Genomic DNA, 13,069 nt, shown 5'->3' on the forward strand with positions numbered 1-13,069 from the left:
TTCATTCTTCTGTTTGGTATGAAACACCACAAGGTGTGTGTACATCTCAGTCAGAGTCTTGGGCATCTCTTCTCTCTTATGTTTCAGCATGTGTTCGAGGACTGTTGCAGAAATCCAACAGAAGACTGGAATGTGGCACATGATGTGGAGGCTCCTTGATGTCTTTATGTGTGAGATGATTCTGCTGGCCAGGTCCTCATCACTGAATCTCTTCCTGAAGTACTCCTCCTTCTGTGGGTCATTGAACCCTCGTACCTCTGTCACCTGGTCAACACACCCTGAAGGGATCTTATTGGCTGCTGCAGGTCGGGTAGTTATCCAGAGGAGAGCAGAGGGAAGCAGATTTCCCTTGATGAGATTTGTCAGAAGAACATCCACTGAGGTTGACTCTGTGACGTCCCAACAGATCTTGTTCTTCTGGAAGTCTAGGGGCAGTCGGCACTCATCCAGACCATCAAAGATGAACAGAACTTTGTACTTGTTGTAATTGGAGATTCTTGATTGTTTGGTTTCCATTGAGAAGTGATTGACAAGTTCAATGAAAGTGTGTTTGTCCCCTTTCATCAAATTCAGCTCCCGAAAAGGGAATGAAAACACAAATTGAACATCCTGATTTGCTTTTCCTTCAGCCCAGTCCAGAATGAACTTCTGCACAGAGACTGTTTTTCCAATGCCAGCGACTCCCTTTGTCAGCACAGTTCTGATGAGTTTGTCTTGTCCAGTTAAGGGTTTGAAGATGTCGTTACATTTGATTGCAGTCTCTGGTCTTGCTTGTTTCCTGGTTGTTGTCTCAATCTGTCTCAGCTCATGTTCATTATTGACCTCTCCTGTTCCACCCTCTGTGATGTAGAGCTCTGTGTAGATCTTATTGAGAAGTGTTGGGTTTCCTTGTTTAGCGATCCCCTCAAATACATATTGAAACTTCTTCTTTAGATTAGATTTGAGTTCACGTTGGCAAATCACAGCAAGTTCATCTGAATGAAGAAATAACAAGGATTATATTAATATTACATTTGTTTTAATGCCTACAGTATTGTAGGACTGTTATAAAGTTAAATTATAATCATTTATTCTCTTAACTGACTGTATAAATGTGTAAATGTTTTCATAATGCATTACAGACTGGTGTGACTGATTACATTATTTTTGGTATTATTGATGGTATTATTAATGTTGTCTCTCTCTCTCTGCTGCTGCTACGTGATGAGGTCACTAGGTGTTGTGTTAAGGCTGCTACAATATCATTGAGTTACACAGCTACTTTAGCTGTACTTTAGCTACAGCTTTTAAATGTTATAAAACAGCATTCAACATGAGGCAGACAGATCTTACATTTCTCCAGTGTGTCAGCAAGCTCCTTCTGGTTCATTTTCCTCAGGATGTGCAGTGTGATCTTCAGAGCCCCCTCTCTGGCACTGCTCTCCTGCTTCTCATCTTCAGCATCCACCACTTCCTTATCCTGCTTCTGACTCTCAAAGCCTTCTGGGAGTTCTGGACTAAGAATCGTCTTGAACATCTTCAGCTCGTTCTTCACAAATGTCATCATTTTCTCTTCAAGCAACTGAAATAAATCAAGTAAATAAGTTAAGCAAGAGAAGAAAGGCTTTCTCATTAACACATTAATGAATGATTGACAGATCAACTTTACTTGAGGTCAACAAAAACAAATGTTCATAACAGGACCACATACACTGAATATGGAGGCCAGGTCTGTTTGATGACTCTGGGAAGACTGACCACTGAGAATCTCTGACTCTGATCTCTCCTGTTGGTTTCTGTGCACAAAACATGAGATTACATCTCCTCATCCAGGGAGTACACACACACACACACACATACACACACACACACACACACACACACACACACACACACACACACACACACACACACACACACACACACACACACACACACACACACACACACACACACACACACACACACACACAAAGGGAGGGAACGTTGTGTTTGTTTAATATTGTTTTAGGACTATGAAAATGGACAAAAGAATTAGCCTATGGATTATGAAAACAACCAAAAGAAATGTGAAAATGGGAGAGGAGAAATGACTAGAGACAGTGTTGTTTAACTCACTGACCATGACCCATGAGTTCTTCTTACCTTTGTTCAGTAGAAAAGTCTCCCTCTCTAAACTTTATAGGTTGATCCATAGACTGGTCACTCTTCATGGACACACAGCTGGGTACAGGGGAGGCTGGTCTCTCCTGCTTGATTAGTCTTCAACACAACAGAGACAAACATTACATCTCTCATCTACTCTGAGCTCAGATGGGGAAACATAAGAAGAGTTTCATTACAAAACGCAACATTTCACTTTACAGAAATGTTCGTAAATTAGTCTTTATTGTTTAAAGAAATTAGTAAAGAGATTGGTGTGTTTTTTCACTATCTAATCATTACATGGGGTAGTTCAACGACAGACATGTATTTGTTTAAAATCTATCACTTGATGGTTTCATTTCAGAGACAAATAATGTTTTTTGCTAAATGCAATATATCTGCCTCACTCTCAGAGAAATCAGTACTACTGCTAGGTTTAATACAGTAATAATATATATCTGCCTCACTCTCAGAGAAATCAGCAGTACTGCTAGGTTTAACACAGTAATAATATATATCTGCCTCACTCTCAGAGAAATCAGTAGTACTGCTAGGTTTAACACAGTAATAATATATATCTGCCTCTCAGAGAAATCAGTAGTACTGCTAGGTTTTACACAGTAATAATATATATCTGCCTCTCAGAGAAATCAGTAGTACTGCTAGGTTTTACACAGTAATAATATATATCTGCCTCACTCTCAGAGAAATCAGTAGTACTGCTACGTTTAATACAGTAATAATATATATCTGTCTCACTGTCAGAGAAATCAGTAGTACTGCTAGGTTTAATACAGTAATAATATATATCTGCCTCTCAGAGAAATCAGTAGTACTGCTAGGTTTAACACAGTAATAATATATATCTGCCTCTCAGAGAAATCAGTAGTACTGCTAGGTTTAACACAGTAATAATATATATCTGCCTCACTCTCAGAGAAATCAGTAGTACTGCTAGGTTTAATACAGTAATAATATATATCTGCATCACTCTCAGAGAAATCATACAGTCAAATATAACAAATTACTACATTTTTAATAAAGATATGTACAAATGATACATTTGTGACATCAATATATATATATTTTTTTAAAATATTCAAGAAATGTATATGTGATCTGTTTGTAAATTTTTTACATTTAACACTTTTTTTAGCAGATGTTCTTATCCAGGGCCTGGTTTCCCAAAAGCATCTGAAGGCTAAATTAATCGTTAGAACCTTCATAGGAACATCGTTAAATCTCAGAGCTTGAAAGAGAGCGACCCGTCTCTACCTATTTTACTGGTTTGTGACTCACTGACTCCACCCCCAGCCAGAGGGGAATAAAGTAGCCCAGGAGTTAACACACTCAGGTCAGGGAGAGTTGGAGAGGCAGGTTTATAGTTCCCCCTAGACACTCAGGAGTTAACACACTCAGGTCAGGGAGAGTTGGAGAGGCAGGTTTATGGTTCCCCCTAGACACTCAGGAGTTAAAACACTCAGGTCAGGGAGAGATGGAGAGGCAGGTTTATGGTTCCCCCTAGACACTCAGGAGTTAAAACACTCAGGTCAGGGAGAGATGGAGAGGCAGGTTTATTATTCCCCCCTAGACTCTCAGGAGTTAAAACACTCAGGTCAGGGAGAGATGGAGAGGCAGGTTTATGGTTCCCCCTAGACACTCAGGAGTTAAAACACTCAGGTCAGGGAGAGATGGAGAGGCAGGTTTATTATTCCCCCCTAGACTCTCAGGAGTTAACACACTCAGGTCAGGGAGAGATGGAGAGGCAGGTTTATGGTTCCCCCTAGACACTCAGGAGTTAAAACACTCAGGTCAGGGAGAGATGGAGAGGCAGGTTTATGGTTCCCCCCTAGACTCTCAGGAGTTAACACACTCAGGTCAGGGAGAGTTGGAGAGGCAGGTTTATGGTTCCCCCTAGACACTCAGGAGTTAACACACTCAGGTCAGGGAGAGTTGGAGAGGCAGGTTTATGGTTCCCCCCTAGACTCTCAGGAGTTAACACACTCAGGTCAGGGAGAGATGGAGAGGCAGGTTTATGGTTCGCCCCCTAGACTCTCAGGAGTTAACACACTCAGGTCAGGGAGAGATGGAGAGGCAGGTTTATGGTTCCCCCCTAGACTCTCAGGAGTTAACACACTCAGGTCAGGGAGAGATGGAGAGGCAGGTTTATGGTTCCCCCCTAGACTCTCAGGAGTTAACACACTCAGGTCAGGGAGAGTTGGAGAGGCAGGTTTATGGTTCCCCCCTAGACTCTCAGGAGTAAAAACACTCAGGTCAGGGAGAGTTGGAGAGGCAGGTTTATGGTTCCCCCCCCCCTAGACTCTCAGGAGTTAAAACACTCAGGTCAGGGAGAGATGGAGAGGCAGGTTTATGGTTCCCCCCTAGACACTCAGGAGTTAAAACACTCAGGTCAGGGAGAGTTGGAGAGGCAGGTTTATGGTTCCCCCTTGACGATCAGGCTCTGGTTGTGGGGGATGTTCAGCTTGGGGTTGTGAGGAGCTGATAACAGTAACCCGCATGGATTTCGTAAAAGAGCTGTTTCGTGAAACCATCAATAACATTACACTTGGAAAATGCTTGTGATCTACCTCCTGTCTTAGACCACTAGAACAGCTGAGTGATCTACCTCCTGTCTCAGACCACTAGAACAGCTGAGTGATCTACCTCCTGTCTCAGACCACTAGAACAGCTGAGTAATCTACCTCCTGTCTCAGACCACTAGAACAGCTGAGTGATCTACCTCCTGCCTCAGACCACTAGAACAGCTGAGTAATCTACCTCCTGTCTCAGACCACTAGAATAGCTGAGTAATCTACCTCCTGTCTCAGACCACTAGAACAGCTGAGTAATCTACCTCCTCCCTCAGACCACTAGAACAGCTGAGTAATCTACCTCCTGTCTCAGACCACTAGAACAGCTGAGTAATCTACCTCCTGTCTCAGACCACTAGAACAGCTGAGTAATCTACCTCCTGCCCAGACCACTAGAACAGCTGAGTAATCTACCTCCTGTCTCAGACCACTAGAACAGCTGAGTAATCTACCTCCTGTCTCAGACCACTAGAACAGCTGAGTAATCTACCTCCTGTATCAGACCACTAGAACAGCTGAGTGATCTACCTCCTCCCTCAGACCACTAGAACAGCGGAGTAATCTACCTCCTGTCTCAGACCACTAGAACAGCTGAGTAATCTACCTCCTGTCTCAGTCCACTAGAACAGCTGAGTAATCTACCTCCTGTCTCAGACCACTAGAACAGCTGAGTAATCTACCTCCTGTCTCAGACCACTAGAACAGCTGAGTAATCTACCTCCTGCCTCAGACCACTAGAACAGCTGAGTAATCTACCTCCTGTCTCTGACCACTAGAACAGCTGAGTAATCTACCTCCTGTCTCAGACCACTAGAACAGCTGAGTAATCTACCTCCTGCCTCAGACCACTAGAACAGCTGAGTAATCTACCTCCTGTCTCAGACCACTAGAACAGCTGAGTAATCTACCTCCTGTCTCAGACCACTAGAACAGCTGAGTAATCTACCTCCTGTCTCAGACCACTAGAACAGCTGAGTAATCTACCTCCTGTCTCAGACCACTAGAACAGCTGAGTAATCTACCTCCTGCCTCAGACCACTAGAACAGCTGAGTAATCTACCTCCTGTCTCAGACCACTAGAACAGCTGAGTAATCTACCTCCTGTCTCAGACCACTAGAACAGCTGAGTAATCTACCTCCTGTCTCAGACCACTAGAACAGCTGAGTAATCTACCTCCTGTCTCAGACCACTAGAACAGCTGAGTAATCTACCTCCTGTCTCAGACCACTAGAACAGCTGAGTAATCTACCTCCTGTCTCAGTCCACTAGAACAGCTGAGTAATCTACCTCCTCCCTCAGACCACTAGAACAGCTGAGTAATCTACCTCCTGCCTCAGACCACTAGAACAGCTGAGTAATCTACCTCCTGTCTCAGACCACTAGAACAGCTGAGTAATCTACCTCCTGTCTCAGACCACTAGAAAAGCTGAGTAATATACCTCCTGCCTCAGACCACTAGAACAGCTGAGTAATCTACCTCCTGTCTCAGACCACTAGAACAGCTGAGTAATCTACCTCCTGTCTCAGACCACTAGAACAGCTGAGTGATCTACCTCCTGTATCAGACCACTAGAACAGCTGAGTAATCTACCTCCTGTCTCAGACCACTAGAACAGCTGAGTGATCTACCTCCTGTCTCAGACCACTAGAACAGCTGAGTAATCTACCTCCTCCCTCAGACCACTAGAACAGCTGAGTAATCTACCTCCTGTCTCAGACCACTAGAACAGCTGAGTAATCTACCTCCTGTCTCAGACCACTAGAACAGCTGAGTAATCTACCTCCTCCCTCAGACCACTAGAACAGCTGAGTAATCTACCTCCTGTCTCAGACCACTAGAACAGCGGAGTAATCTACCTCCTGTCTCAGACCACTAGAACAGCTGAGTAATCTACCTCCTGTCTCAGACCACTAGAACAGCTGAGTAATCTACCTCCTGTCTCAGACCACTAGAACTGCTGAGTAATCTACCTCCTGTCTCAGACCACTAGAACAGCTGAGTAATCTACCTCCTCCCTCAGACCACTAGAACAGCTGAGTAATCTACCTCCTGTCTCAGACCACTATAACAGCTGAGTAATCTACCTCCTGTCTCAGTCCACTAGAACAGCTGAGTAATCTACCTCCTGTCTCAGACCACTAGAACAGCTGAGTAATCTACCTCCTGTCTCAGACCACTAGAACAGCTGAGTAATCTACCTCCTGTCTCAGACCACTAGAACAGCTGAGTAATCTACCTCCTGTCTCAGACCACTAGAACAGCTGAGTAATCTACCTCCTGTCTCAGACCACTAGAACAGCTGAGTAACCTACCTCCTGTCTCAGTCCACTAGAACAGCTGAGTAATCTACCTCCTCCCTCAGACCACTAGAACAGCTGAGTAATCTACCTCCTGCCTCAGACCACTAGAACAGCTGAGTAATCTACCTCCTCCCTCAGACCACTAGAACAGCTGAGTAATCTACCTCCTGTATCAGACCACTAGAACAGCTGAGTAATCTACCTCCTGTCTCAGACCACTAGAACAGCTGAGTAATCTACCTCCTCCCTCAGACCACTAGAACAGCTGAGTAATCTACCTCCTGTCTCAGACCACTAGAACAGCTGAGTAATCTACCTCCTGTCTCAGACCACTAGAACAGCTGAGTAATCTACCTCCTGTCTCAGACCACTAGAACAGCTGAGTAATCTACCTCCTGTATCAGACCACTAGAACAGCTGAGTAATCTACCTCCTGTCTCAGACCACTAGAACAGCTGAGTGATCTACCTCCTGTCTCAGACCACTAGAACAGCTGAGTAATCTACCTCCTGTCTCAGACCACTAGAACAGCTGAGTAATCTACCTCCTGTCTCAGACCACTAGAACAGCTGAGTAATCTACCTCCTCCCTCAGACCACTAGAACAGCTGAGTGCGTCATTAGATGCTTTTTTGCCCTTCCACTTGACTTTATACACAGAAGATCTCTGCTAAACATAGAATCATATAGTTTATCCATCTCTCTGTGACAGCAGATGATTTCAGAACAAAGTTGACTACAAATACGAAGTTGCCAATGTCTTTGCATTTGATAAAAACAAGCGACGCATAAAATTATTCTTCAAATGAAAACCGAGATGACTACATTAAAATATGAACAGTAGTCTTTAGGCCTATTTCAATCATATTGTTCAATATATTGAGTAATATTTTGATACTTGTAGGCTACTGTCTGAAATATGTCTCAATACATTTCATGATGTGTATCCAAACATGAACACAATGATGTGCCAAATCTGTGATTTAGTGCGTTTTTATTGGGTAAGCATTAGACTAAGCCTCCCCAATACTTGCAGCCATAGGTGCTAATAGAAGCTGATCCTGGGTCAGTATTGTGACATAACTATAATGTTAAGGAAATATCTGAATGGAGAAAACTGATCCGAGAGCAGCGCTCCCTTTCTTTCCATCCTATCAGTATTGATACATGCTCCACCAGACGTGATACCTTGTAGTGCTGCTGATCCAGATTCTACTGGTCTGACTGAGGATATGAACTCTGACCTGTCCACCAGACGTGATACCTTGTAGTGCTGCTGATCCAGTTTCTACTGGTCTGCCTGAGGATATGAACTCTGACCTGTCGACCAACCATGATAGCTTGTAGTGCTGCTGATCCAGTTTCTACTGGTCTGACTGAGGATATGAACTCTGACCTGTCCACCAGACGTGATACCTTGTAGTGCTGCTGATCCAGTTTCTACTGGTCTGCCTGAGGATATGAACTCTGACCTGTCCACCAGACGTGATACCTTGTAGTGCTGCTGATCCAGTTTCTACTGGTCTGCCTGAGGATATGAACTCTGACCTGTCCACCAGACATGATACCTTGTAGTGCTGCTGATCCAGTTCCTGCTAGTCTGCCTGAGGATATGAACTCTGACCTGTTCACCAGACGTGATACCTTGTAGTGCTGCTGATCCAGTTTCTGCTGGTCTGACTGCGGGTATGGAGCTCTGCCCTGTTCACCAGACATGATACGTTGACCTTATACCTTGTAAATAAAAAAAGGAAATAGTAACACAAAATAACAATAATTACGCTATAAGGAGTACCAGTACTGAGTCAATGTGCAGGGGTACCAGGTAGTTGAGGCAATAATGAGGCTATAAGGAGTACCAGTACTGAGTCAATGTGCAGGGGTACCAGGTAGTTGAGGCAATAATGAGGCTATAAGGAGTACCAGTACTGAGTCAATGTGCAGGGGTACCAGGTAGTTGAGGTAATAATGAGACTATAAGGAGTACCAGTACTGAGTCAATGTGCAGGGGTACCAGGTAGTTGAGGTAATAATGAGGCTATAAGGAGTACCAGTACTGAGTCAATGTGCAGGGGTACCAGGTAGTTGAGGTAATAATGAGACTATAAGGAGTACCAGTACTGAGTCAATGTGCAGGGGTACCAGGTAGTTGAGGTAATAATGAGACTATAAGGAGTACCAGTACTGAGTCAATGTGCAGGGGTACCAGGTAGTTGAGGTAATAATGAGGCTATAAGGAGTACCAGTACTGAGTCAATGTGCAGGGGTACCAGGTAGTTGAGGTAATAATGAGGCTATAAGGATTACCAGTACTGAGTCAATGTGCAGGGGTACCAGGTAGTTGAGGTAATAATGAGACTATAAGGAGTACCAGTACTGAGTCAATGTGCAGGGGTACCAGGTAGTTGAGGTAATAATGAGGCTATAAGGAGTACCAGTACTGAGTCAATGTGCAGGGGTACCAGGTAGTTGAGGTAATAATGAGGCTATAAGGAGTACCAGTACTGAGTCAATGTGCAGGGGTACCAGGTAGTTGAGGTAATAATGAGGCTATAAGGAGTACCAGTACTGAGTCAATGTGCAGGGGTACCAGGTAGTTGAGGTAATAATGAGGCTATAAGGAGTACCAGTACTGAGTCAATGTGCAGGGGTACCAGGTAGTTGAGGTAATAATGAGGCTATAAGGAGTACCAGTACTGAGTCAATGTGCAGGGGTACCAGGTAGTTGAGGTAATAATGAGACTATAAGGAGTACCAGTACTGAGTCAATGTGCAGGGGTACCAGGTAGTTGAGCTAATAATGAGACTATAAGGAGTACCAGTACTGAGTCAATGTGCAGGGGTACCAGGTAGTTGAGGTAATAATGAGACTATAAGGAGTACCAGTACTGAGTCAATGTGCAGGGGTACCAGGTAGTTGAGGTAATAATGAGGCTATAAGGATTACCAGTACTGAGTCAATGTGCAGGGGTACCAGGTAGTTGAGGTAATAATGAGACTATAAGGAGTACCAGTACTGAGTCAATGTGCAGGGGTGCCAGGTAGTTGAGGTAATAATGAGACTATAAGGAGTACCAGTACTGATTCAATGTGCAGGGGTACCAGGTAGTTGAGGTAATAATGAGGCTATAAGGAGTACCAGTACTGAGTCAATGTGCAGGGGTACCAGGTAGTTGAGGTAATAATGAGGCTATAAGGATTACCAGTACTGAGTCAATGTGCAGGGGTACCAGGTAGTTGAGGTAATAATGAGGCTATAAGGAGTACCAGTACTGAGTCAATGTGCAGGGGTACCAGGTAGTTGAGGTAATAATGAGGCTATAAGGAGTACCAGTACTGAGTCAATGTGCAGGGGTACCAGGTAGTTGAGGTAATAATGAGACTATAAGGAGTACCAGTACTGAGTCAATGTGCAGGGGTACCAGGTAGTTGAGGTAATAATGAGACTATAAGGAGTACCAGTACTGAGTCAATGTGCAGGGGTACCAGGTAGTTGAGCTAATAATGAGACTATAAGGAGTACCAGTACTGAGTCAATGTGCAGGGGTACCAGGTAGTTGAGGTAATAATGAGACTATAAGGAGTACCAGTACTGAGTCAATGTGCAGGGGTACCAGGTAGTTGAGGTAATATGTACATGTTGGTAGGGGTAAAAGTGACTAGGCAATCAGGATAGAGATTATATCTCCTCATCCAGGGAGAGCACACACACACACACACACACACACACACACACACACACACACACACACACACACACACACACACACACACACACACACACACACACACAAAGGAGGGAACGTTGTGTTTGTTTAATATTGTTTTAGGACTATGAAAATGGACAAAAGGATTAGCCTGTGGATTATGAAAACAACCAAAAGAAATGTGAAAATGGGAGAGGAGAAATGACTACAGACAGTGTTGTTTAACTCACTGACCATGACCCATGAGTTCTTCTTACCTTTGTTCAGTAGAAAAGTCTCCCTCTCTAAACTCTTCAGGTTGACCCATAGACCGGTCACTCTTCATGGACACACAGCTGGGTACAGGGGAGGCTGGTCTCTCCTGCTTGATTGGTCTTCAACACAACAGAGACAAACATTACATCTCTCATCCACTCTGATCTCAGATGGGGAACATAAGAAGACTTTCATTCCAAAACGGAACATATCACTTTACAGAAATGTTCATAAATTAGTCTTTATTGTTTAAAGAAATTAGTAAAGAGATTGGTGTGTTTATTCACTATCTAATCATGGCATGGGGTTGTTCAATGACAGACATGTATTTGTTTAAAATCTATCACTTGATGGTTTCATTTCAGAGAGACAAATAATGTTTTTTTGCTAAATGCTATATATCTCCCTCACTCTCAGAGAAATCAGTAGTAGTGCTAGGTTTAATACAGTAATAATATATATCTGCCTCACTCTCAGAGAAATCAGTAGTACTGCTAGGTTTAATACAGTAATAATATCTGCCTCACTCTCAGAGAAATCAGTAGTACTGCTAGGTTTAACACAGTAATAATATATATCTGCCTCACTCTTAGAGAAATCAGTAGTACTGCTAGGTTTAACACAGTAATAATATATATCTGCCTCTCAGAGAAATCAGTAGTACTGCTAGGTTTAATACAGTAATAATATATATCTGCCTCTCAGAGAAATCAGTAGTACTGCTAGGTTTAACACAGTAATAATATATATCTGCCTCTTAGAGAAATCAGTAGTACTGCTAGGTTTTACACAGTAATAATATATATCTGCCTCTCAGAGAAATCAGTAGTACTGCTAGGTTTAACACAGTAATAATATATATCTGCCTCACTCTCAGAGAAATCAGTAGTACTGCTAGGTTTTATACAGTAATAATACACTGCTCAAAAAAATAAAGGGAACACTTAAACAACACAATGTAACTCCAAGTCAATCACACTTCTGTGGAATCAAACTGTCCACTTAGGAAGCAACACTGATTGACAATACATTTCACATGCTGTTGTGCAAATGGAATAGACAACAGGTGGAAATTATAGGCAATTACCAAGACACCCCCAATAAAGGAGTGGTACGGCAGGTGGTGACCACAGACCACTTCTCAGTTCTTATGCTTCCTGGCTGATGTTTTGGTCACTTTTGAATGCTGGCGGTGCTTTCACTCTAGTGGTAGCATGAGACGGAGTCTACAACCCACACAAGTGGCTCAGGTAGTGCAGATCATCCAGGATGGCACATCAATGCGAGCTGTGGCAAGAAGTTTTGCTGTGTCTGTCAGCGTAGTATCCAGAGCATGGAGGCGCTACCAGGAGACAGGCCAGTACATCAGGAGACGTGGAGGAGGCCGTAGGAGGGCAACAACCCAGCAGCAGGACCGCTACCTCCGCCTTTGTGCAAGGAGGAGCAGGAGGAGCACTGCCAGAGCCCTGCAAAATGACCTCCAGCAGGCCACAAATGTGCATGTGTCTGCTCAAACGGTCAGAAACAGACTCCATGAGGGTGGTATGAGGGCCCGACGTCCACAGGTGGGGGTTGTGCTTACAGCCCAACACCGTGCAGGACGTTTGGCATTTGCCAGAGAACACCAAGATTGGCAAATTCGCCACTGGCGTCCTGTGCTCTTCACAGATGAAAGCAGGTTCACACTGAGCACGTGACATACGTGACAGAGTCTGGAGACGCCGTGGAGAACGTTCTGCTGCCTGCAACATCCTCCAGCATGACCGGTTTGGTGGTGGGTCAGTCATGGTGTGGGGTGGCATTTCTTTGGGGGGCCGCACAGCCCTCCATGTGCTCGCCAGAGGTAGCCTGACTGCCATTAGGTACCGAGATGAGATCCCCAGACCCCTTGTGAGACCATATGCTGCTGCGGTTGGCCCTGGGTTCCTCCTAATGCAAGACAATGCTAGACCTCATGTGGCTGGAGTGTGTCAGCAGTTCCTGCAAGAGGAAGGCATTGATGCTATGGACTGGCCGCCCGTTCCCCAGACCTGAATCCAATTGAGCACATCTGGGACATCATGTTTCGCTCCATCCACCAACGCCACGTTG

General features: G+C 44.2%; 1 long non-coding RNA gene across 1 annotated transcript; it reads right to left on the bottom strand.

Moving 5' to 3' along the window:
- Positions 1-2,185: 2,185 nt before the first annotated feature.
- On the bottom strand, positions 2,186-11,038 carry LOC123733297 (uncharacterized). Its single transcript, XR_006763732.1, has 3 exons — positions 10,981-11,038; positions 8,661-8,750; positions 2,186-2,241 (listed from the first exon to the last, which is right to left on the bottom strand). It is a non-coding gene; the product is annotated as an uncharacterized lncRNA (long non-coding RNA).
- Between the last annotated feature and the right edge of the window lie 2,031 nt (positions 11,039-13,069).

This window comes from Salmo salar, unplaced genomic scaffold, assembly GCF_905237065.1.
Source record: "Salmo salar unplaced genomic scaffold, Ssal_v3.1, whole genome shotgun sequence".
Taxonomy (NCBI): domain Eukaryota; kingdom Metazoa; phylum Chordata; class Actinopteri; order Salmoniformes; family Salmonidae; genus Salmo; species Salmo salar.